The following is a 16,427-nucleotide window of genomic DNA, read 5'->3' on the forward strand; positions in this document are numbered from 1 at the left end:
TGTCGATTGTAGTGACACAAGGGCTCTCTTCTGAGAGCCTCACGTACCTCTGAACTTGAGAAAAGGCCAATGTGAAATTGGCAGACTGAATTTGCATGTCCCGCCCCCGGACATATGGGTATAAAGGGAGCGGACGTGCATCTGGGGAGCCGAGAATAAGGTTCTCGGCTCCTCGAATAAGGCACATTACAGTGGTAGGGATAGTGACGTGGCAAGGGGAACACAACGTCTCGATCCTTCCATCGGGGAATGGAGGTTACAACAGTAACCATGACGTTCCCCTTCTGTCACGCACTCGATGTTGTGTCGATTGTAGTGACACAAGGGTCCCACTTCAAAATGCCATGTACCGACCCGTGTTACATGACTGCTGAGCCAGGTGCAAGCAAGCTGTTGCATGCTAGAAGCAGCTGGGTCGGCTGCACGTAACCCTCCCCAACGCCCCTAACAAAAGGTGTCATATACTGCTCTTAGGTTCCCAGTACGCGTACGGAAACGGGTGACATGACTTGCGGCCTTTTCTCTCTCTATGTTTCTCGTCATGGAATTAAAATGGGGCTGGGCTATCTTAACGTTATGTATGCGTCGGGGAAGGCGTCCTTTTCTGTACCTGGCTGAATCAAGCGGCTTGAAGGGGGGTCTCTGAAGGCCTGAGAGGACCACTGAGAGATCCCAGGAGGTTAACAGGCTTGGCCAGGAAGGGTTCAACCTCCAGGCGCCTCTAAGGAACCTGATTATCAAGTCGTGCTTACCAAAAGACTTACCTTCTACTGCGTCGTGGTGTGCTGCGATAGCAGTGAAAAACACCTTCAAGGTGGAGGGGGACAGCCTCCCCTCCAGCCAATACTGCAGGAATGAAAGCACTGACAAAACTGCACATCTTTGCGGGTCTTCAAATCTGGAAGAACACAAATTTGCACCAAACACCAAGACGCTACTTGAGGGCGCAAAGCTGCCTGGTAGAAGGAGCTCTGGCTTGGTTGATTGTGTCTACGACTGCAGGTGGTAGACCTCTTAAGTCTTCTGCTTCCCATCCAGGGGTCAGACATGGAGGTTCCAGAGGTCTGGGCGCAGGTGCCAGAGGGCACCCCGCCCCGTCCCTGAGAAAGAAGGTCCTTTCTCAGGGGAATTTGCCAGGGAGGTGCTGTCGCGAGGAGTGTGAGATCCAAGTCTGGCTGGGCCAATAAGGAGCCACCAAGGTGACCTGTTCCTCGTCCTCCCTGATCTTGCACAGCATCAGTGCAAGAAGGCTCACTGGGGGAAATGTGTACAGCTGTGTGACAGTGCATCTGTGCCAAGAGGGGAGTTGTCTTGGGAGGCAAAGAGATCTATCTGTGCCCTGCAGAAGCAGTCCCAGATCAGCTGGACCTCCTGGGGGTGGAGACTCCACTCTCCGCTGAGTGAGACCTGTCGCGACAGTGCGTCCGTCAACGTGTTGTGGTCACATGGGATGTGAGTAGCGATAAGCGACCTGAGAAACCTCCAGAGGGCAAGGAGTACAGCCAACAACTCGAGGCAGTTGATGTGCCAATGCAGGCGGGGCCCCGTCCATGAGCCAGCGGCTGTGTGCCCATAGCACACGGTGCCCCAACCCAGTTGAGAGGCGTCTGTGGTGACCACTTCTGGACAACAGCTGTAGGGGGACTCCTGTCCGCAGAAACCAGAGGTCTGTCCAACGGTTGAAAGTCTGATGGTAGGAAGGGGTGATTATCACACGGTATGTGCCGTGGCGCCATGCCCATCTCGGGACTCGAGACTGAAGCCAGTGCTGGAGTGGAAATAAATCAACCCGAGCGGCATGACTGCGTCCGAGGATGCCATATGCCCTAGGAGCCTCTGTAACCATTTGAGCGGAACCACTGTGCCTGGCTTAAAACGAGCGAGCTGGGAAGCACAAGCCATGCGTCTAAGCTCTGTGCAAGGGGCACTAACGGGACGATCGTTTTGGACGTACCGGGTTGGGCCTCGTGGCGGTGGGAGCAGGTAATAGTGTTTCAGGAGGCAAAAGCGTGTCCCGAGGCTTGGCTCCTGACAAAAAAACTCAAAGCACATACCTTGCTCTGGCAGGGGGCGGGTTATAAACAGAGGTCCTGTAGGGACATCTTCGAGACTCGTCAGCGCTGGCTCCGGGGAGCTGGGACTGCAAAGTTTTGGTGCCGGGGTGCCGTGAGAAAGGCGCGCACCGGTCTGATGACCTTGGAAGTGAGGAAATTGCTCATTTATTGACAATATGGGTACCGCAGCCCAAAGGGGGTGCAGCGAAAGAAAAAGGGAGAACTGAGGATTCAGGAACTACACAGGAACTACACAGCAGCGGAAGGGCATCTTTAAAAAGACGCGTCCTGAAAAGGACATTCAACGCTCGCTTGTGTATGTTGCTCTTTTACCGGAAATAAACTCTTTTAGGAGAGAAGCACTTTCAAAGCGCCCAGGGGCAGATTCTGAACAGCGTGCAGAGAGAAGAAAGCCGCTGGAATGCGCCGTCAGATCCAACAGAAGCTCTCTTGCAGAGGTGGGTGAAGCAGTCATGACACACAGCTCACTGATCACACAACCGCTCATCTCAAAAAAAAAAAATCTGTCTGACAGACTGTCGCCCGCTCCCCTTTAAACCCGTATGTCCGGGGGAGGGACATGCAAATTCTGTCTGCCAAATTGACATTGGCCTTTTCACAAGTTCAGAGGTACATGATGCTCTCAGAAGAGACCCCTTTTGTCACTACAATGGACACAACGTTAAGTGGTTGACAGAAGGGGAACTACGTTTATTTGTGTTATCAGTTGTTCTTTTCATCTATGGGAGCTGAAGTTAGAGGGAATCGAGCACTCTACCAGCACTCTGATTTCTGTTTGTCTTAATGAGATTCAGGCTGTATAATTAAAATGTAGACTCTATTACCTTTCATAACATACAGCCACAACTCCATGTCATTTCCAGTGCACTGCACTTAAACGATACTAATGAAAACAAGCTAATTAAGATAGAAGGAATGGCCACAAGCCAATTAATTGCTGTTGAAGTTTGTTCGGTTAAAGTTACCCACTGACTTACTGAACTTTCTTCTTTTTTTGTATTATTTTTCTTTCAGCTGAGTAAACAGTCTTCAAACATTGTAAAAACAAATCTGCTGCTCTCTGAAATAGTGATTAATTTAAAATTTGACACATTGAATTTAATACATTGAGTTGAGAGAGGTATATTGTCATTGTCATGTAGCTGTGAAATGCAAATAGAAAGATGGAAAGTGGGAGGACTCTTGTGAGTAAGTGTGTGTAATAAGAGACAACAATGCAATATGCTTTCTTTAATCACTGAACAACCATGTCACCTGAAAGAAAGGGAAAGAGATAAAAAAGGAAGAAGAGAGAAGACACACAAATTGCCAATGAGACAGAATGACAACCTTAAACTTCCTCTCAAAGGGGCCATGTGCTCCTCTTGCAATGGAGCTGTAATATGCTGAACAGACAGTCAGGATAGGTGGGCTTTGAATTTGATATGTGATTGCAGAAAGAGAGGGAATTATATTTTCAAAGAAAGCAGTTAATTTATACTGTATGTCTTATATCATGCCATAATATGTTTGAAAGCATACTATGCCGTTTATTTTACCTTTCTGTGAGCTTGCTTTGCTGAATAATCCAAAGTTTCATCTTAAATGTCTATAATAAAATGTTATTGATGATCAAATGTTATATATAATCACTAAGGGGAGGATCTCAGCTTTCCAAAGACAACTAGATTGAGCTTCTAGTCCACTCAGAGGATAAGATATTCAATTAAACAATGAGGGTGGTGCATGAACTGAAAATCAGACTGAATGTCTATGGACGAGCATATCTGTGAGGGATAAAATGCATTAGAGTGCCATCTACATTTCACAAATGTATGTTGTGATGGAAAAAAAATTCTAGTGCTTGTTGCTATCTAGTGGAATAATATAAGGCTTTTCAAGGTGAGATAGACTGAAGAGAACTATAATTACATGCTTACAAAGATAAAAAAAAGCTTTCTGTTTATTATAAGATTGTAAACATTTATAGTATTATATATGAATAATTTTAGTTTTTTTTTTTATTTAGTTATTTTTTTTATTAGAAAAAAAACATCACAATTTGTTGACAGTGTGGGTTAATGGTGAGCTTTTAGATTTGAGCATGAAACATTGCAGGCGGCAACCCAAAAATGCACCGGAGTTTAAGGGGTTAACCCATAGCCTAGCATATATCCCGATGCGCTGTGCATTCAAACGCCTTTTGATTAGGGACCTCATTCCACTCCCTTTACCTCATTAATTTGTTGAATTGTGCCCACACCTCTGGTCTTAGTATTCCTCAGTCTTTCTCTTATAAATAGTGTAACACAAAACAAAAATGCCAAAATTGCAAATTAATTATTTATATAATGGCTTGAGTACCAAAAGTGTATAGGATCATTAGAGCCCTTAGGTATGTAATCATGTCTAGGTTTGTACTTAGGCACAATTCCTCCTTATTCATCCTTTTATTTTTTCTGTTTGTCAGTTTGTTTGACAATATGGATAATGGGGGAGAGCAATCCACAGTTGACAACAAAAATGATGCTTTATCTGGTAACAAAAAGAAATGCTGTAATTAGCCTAAATATATATATATATAATCGAACAGAAGTCTTGCAGTTTGCATTTATTTGCCACACCAAGCTGTCAATGTTAAATTTTGTTTTGGAAAAAAATATATAATAATTTTCAATCCTGTAAAGCTTACCCTATTAATTTGTAATCGAACACGGTTGGACCAAAATACTGTAGCTATATGTTGAAATAGAAATGTTGAGTTATTCATTTTTCTCCCAATTTTAATGTGTGATTTATTACAAGGCATACTGAAATTGTGTCTTGTGACATGATTACTTTAAAACTGAATACATTTATTTGATTATTTATTCAAATTATATGTAAAGGAATTCCAAACTTACTGTAATGGGATTGAAATAATGTAGCACTTTACGGTTAGGCCTAGTGTTATCAACAATACATTTATGCATGTTCCTTTTTGCCTGATTTAGGATAACCACAGACATTCCAGCATGACAATTATGTGCAGTCAATCAGTTTGCATTTGAATGTCCTAAGTATATGTTTTTGTTGCATCTGTGATGAAAAGTAAATGAAAGTAATTCATGCTGTCAGCAGCTGAAGAAATTTAAGGCTTGTACATCTGAGGAGGCTGTCTGGGTGTTAAAAGGCCCTTGAGGACCCTCCTTTTCTCTTATACCCCCCTTCCCAAACTGCATCTGTTACTATAGAAACAGGCCCCCTCTAGGGGGACGGGCACCATCATTAGAAGGCTGCTGCTCCTATCAGTGTGTGGCCACACTCCTCCCCAAAAAATGAGCACCATCTTATCACACCTCTCCAGTGTTTACCTTCTAGGGCTGCGTTCGAAAGCTAAGACAGCTGCCTTGCTGCCTCTCTGCCCTGTCAGTCAATAACTTCACAGACAGCATTTTGTGTATGGAGGCACCTCCAAAGGACACTGGTTTCAAACAGCTTTCCAAGGCACTATAATGACATGTCTGTTGAACTAAAAAAAATTTTAAATGAGCTTTAGACAGAACCAAGCAATTATTTCGTAACTACAATGCTTATGTCTCAGTAAATGGGTTAATGTATTGAAATGAATAAATTAGGGCTTTCTATCAATTACAATTCTGAATTATGATATGCAGATTAATAAACCAAATTAATCGCAATTAATAAATATTAATATTTTCAGAAATAATTTACTTAAGATCAAGATGCATGACTAATTGTACAGTTGTTTTAATGCACATTTTTTAAATAATCACACTGAAATAATGCACTGCATTGTCATTCAATTATAAATACATTTCATTGTATAATTAAATTACATTTAATAGTAAATTATAAGTGGCCATAAATGATGAATAAATAAATCAGATATTTATTAACTAACTTACTGCTTTCAACCACTCCTTCTAATGCCATTTTTATTTTTCCCCTAATCGCCAAACCACACAAACAAATTTTGGGGGTATACGGACTCATCAATGCTGCCTTCCTAAGTCTACCAGGATGTGACACAACCAGTAAATTTGGACATGCCTTGTTGTCTTCTTCCATCCATATATATTCAGCTGCGATGGCAGCATTTGTTAGCTTTCAGACACGGCCTCCCAGCTAGCAAATTTATGTTCTTAAATAATTTTCCAAATGTTACATTGTGGTTGTGGGAACATCAAAATGTCCAGTTTTCATAACGTTGGAAGAACATTATTTAAGGTTAATAACTTTTTAAGGATGTTCCTTTAACCTTTAAATAATGTTAGCCAAAGTTGTTGGAACGTTTCCCTCTTTTTACATACATGAATGATCAGAACACATTCCTTTTCACTCAGCTAGGGAGAAATTGTCTTGGTGATTCTACATGCTATTTGCACTGACTCTGAATGACAGTATTTTGTCACTTCGAGGGGGGTGCTGGTAGAAAGAGTATTTCAGGAGGTGTTAAAACGACACTCTGTTGTTTGCTTTGGGCTCCTGGGGGTTAAATGCACACCATCTGCTGACCGGAGAGGCCTATGATTCTGGAAAATGTGAATATCAATTAGTTGTGTTTTTTTGTGAATCTCGGCTGTAACAAGATGCTCCTTATTCATACACAGCTCCAGGATGTGGAAGAAAGTTTGTGTGTACGCACCGAGGAGCGGCATTCTTAATTAAACCTAATTGATATGCATGGAAAAGGGCTGATATCTGTGTGCGAATTTGACTGTTATTTTGAGCATATGGTGTTTCAGACGTGGGAGATGGTCCCTTTTTCCCCCCTTGATGAGAGGCCCTCACTGAGGCTGAGGGTGGGGCCCTAGCTGTGGCTTCACCATCTTTCATTTATTTTATTAACCCATCGCTAAGTTTTTAGTGCTGTCCTTTCTATCTACACTCAATTTCCATTCTCAATCAGTCTGTCTTTTTCACTTCTTTTATATTACAGTTTCTCTCTGTCTAATTAGGACAGATGGAGGAAGAGTGTTTTTTGTCTGCTGGGTCATTGTGACGTTATTAACCTGCACAGACTGCAGGCAAAAAATTAGGTTACAGTGAGGCACTTACAATGGAAGTGAATGGGGCCAATTTATTGGAGAGTTTAAAAAGAAATGGGAAGCTTATAATTTATAAAAGCACTTACATTAATTCTTCTGTTAAAACATACTGTATGTACTATTTGAGCTGAAAATTTGTTTAAATCATCGTTTTTATGATTGTTTTAAGGTTTTAGTGTTTGCGGTTTTACATCGTCATGGCAACGAAGTTGTAAAATTGCATTTAACTTTACACAGAAAAGATTAGCAAGTGATTTTATCACTCTAAAATCATGTTAAAACACTTATTTAATTATAAATTTTATTGCACTTTTAAAACAGTCCGTACTTTCATGTTTATGTATTGGCCCCATTCACTTCCATTGTAAGTACCTCACTGTTACCCAGCTTTTGACTTTTTTTTTTTTACAAGATGAGGGACAGTTTGAAATGAATGTTTGTGGTAATCTATATTATGCCACAAATGCTGCTAATTTAGCTTAACTTGTATTGAACCTGGAATATTCCTTTAACCCCTTGAATGCACACATCGAGTCTTTAGAGACCCGGGACCTCATTCCACCCCTATACCTCATCTACTTTTTGGAGTTGTGCCCCCACCTCTTTAGTATTCCTCAATCTATCTCTTATAAATCTATCTCTTATATACTATTTCATAGTATTCCTATATCTATCTCTATCTCTTTTATGTGACACATACACAAGAAGTCAGAAGTTTCAATATACCTTAGCAAAATACATTTAAACTCAGTTTTTCATAATTTCCGACATTTAACCGTAGAAAACATTCCCTGTCTTAGGTCAGTTAGGATCACTGCTTCATTTTAAGAATGTGAAATGTCAGAATAATAGTAGAGAGAATGATTTATTTCAGCTTTTATTACTTTCGTCACATTCAGAAGTATACACACACTTTGTTAGTATTTGGTAGCATTGCCTTGCAATTGTTTAACTTGGGTCAAACGTTTTGGGTAGCCTTCCACAAGCTTCTCTCAATAAATTGCTGGAATTTTTCCCATTCCTCCAGACAGAACTGGTATAACTGAGTCTGGTTTGTAGGCCTCCTTGCTCGCACACACTTTTTCAGTTCTGCCCACAAATCAGATTGAGGTCAGGGCTTTGTGATGACCAGTCCAATACCTTGACTTTGTTGTCTTTAAGCCATTTTGCCGCAACTTTGGAGGTATGCTCCATTTGGAAGACCCATTTGCAACCAAGCTTTAACTTCCTGGCTGATGTATTGAGATTTTGCTTCAATACAACCACATAAATTTCCTTCCTCATGATGCCATCTATTTTGTGAAGTGCACCAGCCCCTCCTGCAGCAAAGCACCCCCACAACATGATGCTGCCACCCCCATGCTTCATGGTTGGGATGGTTTACTTCGGCTTGCAAGCCTCACCCTTTTTCTTCCAAACATAACGATGGTCATTATGGCCAAACAGTTAAATTTTTGTTTCATCAGACCAGAAGACAATTGCACTTGCAAACTGTAGTCTGGCTTTTTTATATTAGATCCGGCTGTGGCCATCTTTTCATAAGCACTTATTACCAAACTCTACCTGTTCATACCTGACAAAACACGGGACGAAACTGTCTCAACCTGGAGATTGTAAAATCTTGCAAAGGTATTGGGTGTTGCCCAGCCCGCTGCTCTGCAGATGTCTACTAGAGAGGTGCAATGGGCCAGTGCCCACAAGGATGCCACACTCCTAGTAGAGTGTGCTTGTATTCCCAAAGGGGCAGGAACAGCCTGGGCCTGGTATGCCAGAGCGATGGCATCCACGATCCAGTGCGTGCGATCTAAGTAGGTGCGCAAAGCATGCACCGTACACCGCAACGAGAGGGTTGGGTCTGCCTCCTCCTGGTGCAATGCTTGCAGGCTCACCATCTGATCCCTGAAGGGGGTCATGGGAACCTTGGGCACATAGCCCAGCAGGGGTCTCAGGATCACGTGAGAATCTGCCAGACCGAATTGCTGACAGAATACACTTGCAGGTCCCCAACCCTCTTGACTGAGGTGAGCGTAATCAGGAGGGCCATCTTCAAGGAGAGGGCTTTCAGCTCGACTGCCTCTAGTGGCTCAAAGTGGGCTTCCCGAAGGCCAATCCCATGAGGGGAAGAAGCGTGGTCTGGGAGGATTTAGCCTCCAGGCGCCACTGGGCACCTCTGAGGAACCTGATTATCAGGTCGTGATACTCTATGTACTCACCATCCACTGCGTCTTGATGAGCCGTTATTATGGCTACATATACCTACAAGGTAGAGGGGGACAGCCGCCCCACCAACCTCTCCTGCAGGTAGGAAAGCACTGACCCGACTGCGCATCTCTGGGGGTCTTCGGCTCGGGAATAACACCAACTTGCAAACAAGCGCCACTTCAGGGCATAAAGCTGCCTCGTAGAGGGAGCTCTGGCCTGAGTGTTCTTGTCTACCATTGCTGATGGTAGGCCACTTAGGTCCGGGGCGAGACGTGAAGGTTCCAACCGGACCAACACATGCTTGCATCGGATCAATGGCAATAGCCTCCGCAGAGCAGTACAGCCAACAACTCTAGGCAGTTGATGTGCCAACCCAGTCATGGTCCTGTCCAGGAACCAGTGGCTGCGTGCCCGTTGCACACTGTGCCCCAGCCCAACTTGGATGTGTCTGTGGTGACCACGATCCGTCTGGAAACCTGCTGTAGGTGAACTCCTGCTCACAAAAACATGAGGTCTGTCCAAGGGCTGTCCAAGTGGTGACAGAGCAGCGTGATGGCTACTCAAGGTGTGCCGTAGCCCCATGCCCATCTCAGGACTAGAGTCTGATGCCAATGCAGAAGCGGTCTGATATGCATGACCGCCGCCGAGGAAGCCATATGCCCCAGAAGCCTCTGAAAGTGTTTCAGTGGAACCGCTGTCCTCCGCCTGAATGACTTCAGGCAGTTCAGCTCCAACTGCATGCACACGCTTCTGAGGCACACTATCATTGAGACTGAGTCTAACTCCATGCCAAGAAAAAAGATGCTCTGAACCGGGGAGAGCTTGCTCTTTTCCCAGTTGACCTGAATCGCTAGACGGCTTAGGTGCCAGTTGTCGAGGTAGTTGAGTATGCGGAAACCCACTTTCCTTAACGGGGCAAGAGCTGCCTCTGTGACTTTTGTGAAGACGCGAGGGGACAGGGAGAGGCCGATGGGGAGGACCTTGTACTGATACACTCAGGCGTCAAAAGCAAACTGTAGGAAGGGTCTGTGTTGAGGTAAAACTGAGATGTGAAAGTATGCATCCTTCAGGGCTACTGACGCGAAACAAACTTGATGAATTTACACTCTTTTAGTGCTGTCGAAGCACCCAGGGGAGAAATCTGCACTTGTACAGAAGGAGAGAAAGCCGCTGGAAATTCGCCATATAGCCAACAGCATACGGTTCTTAAGAGGTGAATGGAACAGCAGTAGTATTCAGCTCGCTGATAGTATAACCGATCGGCGCCGAAGAAAAAATCTTTTATACCCGTATGTCCGGGGGAGTGGCATGCAATTTTCACTCACCAATTCTTATTGCCCTTTTACTCTCAATAGCGACCCCTAGTGTCACTACATTAACACAACGTTGAGTGAGTGACAGCAGGGCAACACTTTTTACAGTGTATAGGTACCAAAAAAGTTGTTCCTTGTGGATAATTTGTACTTAAACAACATTCAAGTAATGTGTTGACTTATTGAAAGTTAATACACCTGCATAAGCTGATGCTAATCTAATTCAATACAGTCAGTTCAGTAACAGATGTTTTGTCAGGTAACCTAAAAATGTGTTGCATGTGGTAACATTAAATTAACTATATTTTATTCAAATTTTAAATGTTCTTTAATCTGAATAAATCAATCTGGCAAATAAGGTTACACCAAAATGTCATAAGTTAGTTCAAGTATAAATTTATCCCAGAGGTTACCACTTGTCATGACAGCAGCAAAGTAGCTCTGATGCAGCATTTCATTTACACAGAGTCAATGTCTTGCTTACAGGTATTTCCTTCAGGAAAGGTAAATTTAGTTTTATGTTCTGCATCTGTTTACGGGTAATATTCACTCCATGTTACATACAGTTTTTTAGAGAACAGATCATAAAAATTCTCTTCACCAGGTGCCTTCTCTGTTATTATTTTCATTCCTGACGACACTCAAGGAACTGCATCATTAGCACTGCTCCTTACCTTCGAACTCTGTTATCTTCTCCATTCAACATTAATGCTCCTCTGTTTGTGTGTGTGTGTGTGTGTGTTGTGTGTGTGTGTGTGTGTGTGTGTGTGTGTGTGTGTGTGTGTGTGTGTGTGTTTGTGTGTGTGCGTGCCTCGGGCCTATCACATCTCTGCATTGTGAAACCTGTGTGTGAAAGTCATGTAGTCAGCATTCTACGAGATACTGAGTCCCTTGTGGTTAGTAAACAACACACTCCTGCAGGGCAAAACTGTTTGAGAGTTTGATTTAGGAGAAACAGAGAAGGGAAAACCAAATGGAACATCAGAGGGAATATTATCAGGGATTTTTTTATAGTTTGTGTATTCTCTTGTTTGTTTATACACAAACATGTTCTTATCGCCGAGGCATGTTTCTCATGCTCTAAGAATACAGCCTACTTTTCCACAACAGTAAGTCACCGTCTCCTTTCCTAAGTAAACATTAAACAATTTTTGATTTCTGGATGGTAATTGTATTACTCAGAGAATGCACTTTCATAGCTCAGGATACGGATCAAAGCACAGGCTATCATCTAAGTATCAACTTTGTTTCAGATGGAATATCATGTAAACAAACAAGAAAATTGGCAATATACAATAAGAGCATATAGCAATAAAATGAATGTGAATAGATTTTATTCAAATAAGTTGGTCTTGAAAGAATTGGATGATAAATCCCGAGTTCATATTGAAATAAATATCTGAGTTTTGTAAAATGGCAAATCTAAGCTCAGTTTGAGATGTTGAGATCTCTTGCAAAACTAGAGACACATGATATTACTAGTATCTTTTACTTTGCAGAAAAGTCTGAGAAGCAATTGATTTTAAGCAAACATCTCCATTTGTTCTTTTCTCCACAATTTCGCACGGCCAATTCCCAATGCACGCTCTAGTGGTGACGTAGTAAAATGCCTCAATCCAGGTGGCGGAGGATGAATCTCAGTTGCCTCTGCATCTGAGACAGTCAATCCGCGCATCCTATCACGTGGCTTGTTGAGCGCGTTACCGCGAAGACATAGCATGTGTCCGCGCCATCCATGCATAACTCACCATGCACCCCACCGAGAGTGAGAACCACATTTTATTGACCATGAGGACGTTAACCCAATGTGACTCTACCCACCCTAGCAACCGAGCCATTGTCTGACTGGAGTCATTCAGCACACCCTGGATTCCATTTGTTCTTCTTTTAATCTCATTGCCATGTATGAGAAACATATAAAATGCAGCTCTTTACCGGTAATGGTGAACCTGTAGTAAACCTTTGGTGACAATGTAGAGTCATGTTCATGAGTGGCATCTCATAATGAGTGGCAAATTTGTGGCAAGTTTGCCAGAACTCTCCATTTTTTTAAAGGGTTATGAAAACAACTTTTTATTGAACATATATTGAGCATTTATCATGATATTCAGTTATATCAGTTTCCACAATATGCTCCCAGCATGACTTTACATGCAGTATGCTGACAGTATGGAAACCATACAGTAGTACACTTTCACTTTTCTGACCACAGCCTGGCCGATTGCAAACCAGGACTCAATCATTTAAACCCTCAATATCCAAACTCTAATTATTTTCTTTTCCTGCCCATTTCTGCTCATATGTTATAGCTCTCTTATGTCTGCCCTGTACTTCCACTAAACTCCCTCAGATCTTCTGTCAACATCCATTTTTCTCCATCATTCTTTTGAGGTTGAGTGCACAGAGCTGTGTGGTAGTCGACAATGAGGAACAAAGAGGACAAACCTGATACTGAATATTGCTGATAGTAATTGTGTGGTGGGGATGAAGCTTTTCCCTGTGATTGATTTTAGGTGGTAGCTGGAGAGATTCTGATTCCATTTGATTCTCAAGCAGATAGCTCCTTCATATCACCCTAATCTCCACTCTGTATGATATCTGCCCACTCTATGTGTATATGTGTGTATAGCCACTTTTCCACCATTGGTTCTGAGCACAGTGAGTAACGATTCAAGTAAAATTTCCACATTTCTCGGCTTGGTGCTGGTGGAATGGCTTTAGGTCATGGTTACCCACTAATGTCAATTTGCCAATGACAAGGTATCTCATTTGTTTCTAGATATTGGCCATGTCTTTCCTGTGCTTTAGCAAAGTAAAAACCAGGGGGAAAAGCAGTCCTAAAATCTAGAATATGCAATCATCCTCCAAAGCTCACTCGCTCCACTGTTTACCTCTCATGTCGTTGCCAACTTAAAGCACCACAGTGTTGTATGCGTAAACAACATACTTGGCAATAAAGCTTTTTCTGATTCTGATAGTGAGGCCTTTAAAGAATACAGAGGGTAATTTGAGAAATGATCAGATAACATTCACTTCTACTACAAACACAAACTTTGTTATTTGTGAGTCCTTCAGCTGCTAATTGTTATTGTCATTGACTTTTAGGATTATTGCTAACTGTGAGTTTCAGTTTAGATTAATCTAACTATTGCTAATAAATTAAATCTCAGAAGTATTAGCTTTAGATACAATCAGTATCAAAAGTAGTAGATAGTAGATACAACAAATATTGCTAGCATTAGCAGAGATTAGGTTTGAAGAGCATCAATTAGCATTAAATGAGCTAAATATTGCTAACAATGTTAATTTGGATTTAGTTAATAGAAGTTCTTTTTAAAAGAGCTAAGTATCTGAATAATATATACAGTATTTCCCTTGTGAATTACTTTTTGGGAACAGTTTAGCCCTGAATAACCTTTTCGTTTAAAGAATTTAAAGCAATGTGAGTTCCTTTTGGAGAACTCTTGGCAACCGGGTGAGGGAATCTATAGGTCAAAGGTTATCTCTAGGGGCCACAAGGCCTAATGGGATTCTAATGACACATCTCAACCTCATTGCTCAATAGCCACAAAGCACACTCAGATAAGCGCATCTCTTCATCAATAATGCCTAAAAACGCTAAATCCTGCCATAGCACACAGAAAAAAAGAGAAATGAATGGTAGAGAGAGAATAAAACTCTTCTGTTTGAGTACGACAGTGTTTGGGTAAGTTTGATTACTAGCTCTAAAGGTTCTTTCAGAAATCTTGACAATGATTGAATGCACTTAGCATGCTAACTAAGTGACTTCAGGTCTATATAGGTGTATTGATGAGGACTAAAGAGAAAAAAAAAAACTTGCTGGAGGTGTAGTGGCCAGCTTTGCTCATCTCTGCTACCAGCACGATTGAAGGACGCAAATGTGCACCATAAATCTCCCCTTTTGCAGGAGAGCTGACACAATGTGCAGCCATACTGATAATGAACAGTCATTTGAGGAGCCAATTAGATTCAGCTCTGTACCACCAGATTAATACAAGCCCAAGTAGAAGGCTGGATCCATTTCAGAGAGATCCATTCTCTAGCTTGGTCTGTCCAACATTTTTCTATCACATTTCACACTCACTATGGATGTGTAAGTCATATGGCATGGATTGGAATGCCAGAACTTGAAATTGGGTGACAACTCATTACCCTTCCTTTGAATCACGGTGGCCTGACACTCTTCTTCTTTCTTCTCGCTTCCTCTCGTAACATACCTTCTTTTTTTGTGATCGAAGATGAGAAACAGATCATCCCACCATGCAGAGACCATATGTGACTGAATCAAAATGAGTGATACCCAGCCACATATAGGGAGCAATCAAGGAGGAATCTACTAGCCAAGCCTATGAAAAGACTACCATTGTCGGTCTATAGCATTTTTTCGGTTTGAAATATGGCGTCTTAACTTGGCTTCTTTACTTGCTTAATCAGTAGAATTCCTTGGTCAACCAGCTTCACCAGAAAGACATTTCTGGTTGACCAGCCAGACAAACCATAGATTCCAAGGAGGGCTATAATATCTGGAGAGAGCTATTTGTTTGCTTCCCATTTATCTCAATGGTAGTTGCTTGGCGCAAACAGCCCTGGAAATATGTGATTGTAAATCTTTGCTCATGGAACCAGGTAACTTTTTGAGCCAATCACCTGACTAATCACATGGCAGGAAAAGTACAAAAATAATTAGTCCATTACATTTTTTTAAGAGCTTTCCAGAAAATATGGGCAGTGGGGAAAAAAAACTACAATATAGTGAAATATTTGTGACTTAAATGATGCAATATAAAACATTTTATATTGCCAGCGACATGGTCACTTTTAAATGGCCTTCCATGGAGAAAGATTCTTTAGAGACCAGTGCCAAATCAGCTCTAAGTGAGCAGAAAGAAGCCTAGACCAGCAAGGAATTTAATTCTGGTATAATCTGGTAACTATATAGATATGCAGAGCTGGAATGGGTATAAAATTCCCCTTGTTCAGCCCACTGCTCGACTGACAGGCCCACTACTCTACCACCCCAGTTCACCCCATGGCTAGTCCATCCATCCATCCATCCATCCATCCATCCATCCATCCATCCATCCATCCATCCATCCTTCCATCCATCCATCCATCCAAATTATTTGCATATAAATATTAGTGGTGGGGATAATATCCAGTATAAACATTTTAGATGGATATTTAACAGTTCTAATTCATAAGTAATACACAACTTTTTATTTTCAAATGCAAGTATTATTTGAGTCAAGCAATAAATTATAAAACAAAAAGCCGACTAACAAAATAAATTATACACGTATAAATCGAGTTCTCTTTTTAGCAAAGTCACCATAACATTTCTGAATTCAGAAAACTGCCAGGTTGTTAAGTCTATCCTGAGACGTTTCGGCTCAGGGAGTTTTAGAAAGTCTTAACTAGCTAATTGACATTTGCACAGGGTCCAACATTTACTTAAAATTAGGGCTTTGTATTGTAACAGATTCTATTTATATTTTGTTTACATTGTCCATTAAAGGTCCAGTATGTAAGATTCAGAAAACCTTGTTTTAATGACACCTGTGGCCGTTAAGTGAACTGCAGACAGCTACCTGTTACTAGCGCTTATTCACACACTCCATAGAGATGCAAGCATCGACCAAAACAATGACGTAAGTAACGTAATTCACCGGCATCATGCTGACAGATGAGGTAGTATAATTAAAATGACACGGTTATGATTGTTTTACTTCAAACTTTGAGACTGTATATTATATTTGACTCTCCAGTGCTGGAACAGGGCTAAAACA

Source organism: Xyrauchen texanus, chromosome 26 (assembly GCF_025860055.1).
Source record: "Xyrauchen texanus isolate HMW12.3.18 chromosome 26, RBS_HiC_50CHRs, whole genome shotgun sequence".
Classification (NCBI taxonomy): domain Eukaryota; kingdom Metazoa; phylum Chordata; class Actinopteri; order Cypriniformes; family Catostomidae; genus Xyrauchen; species Xyrauchen texanus.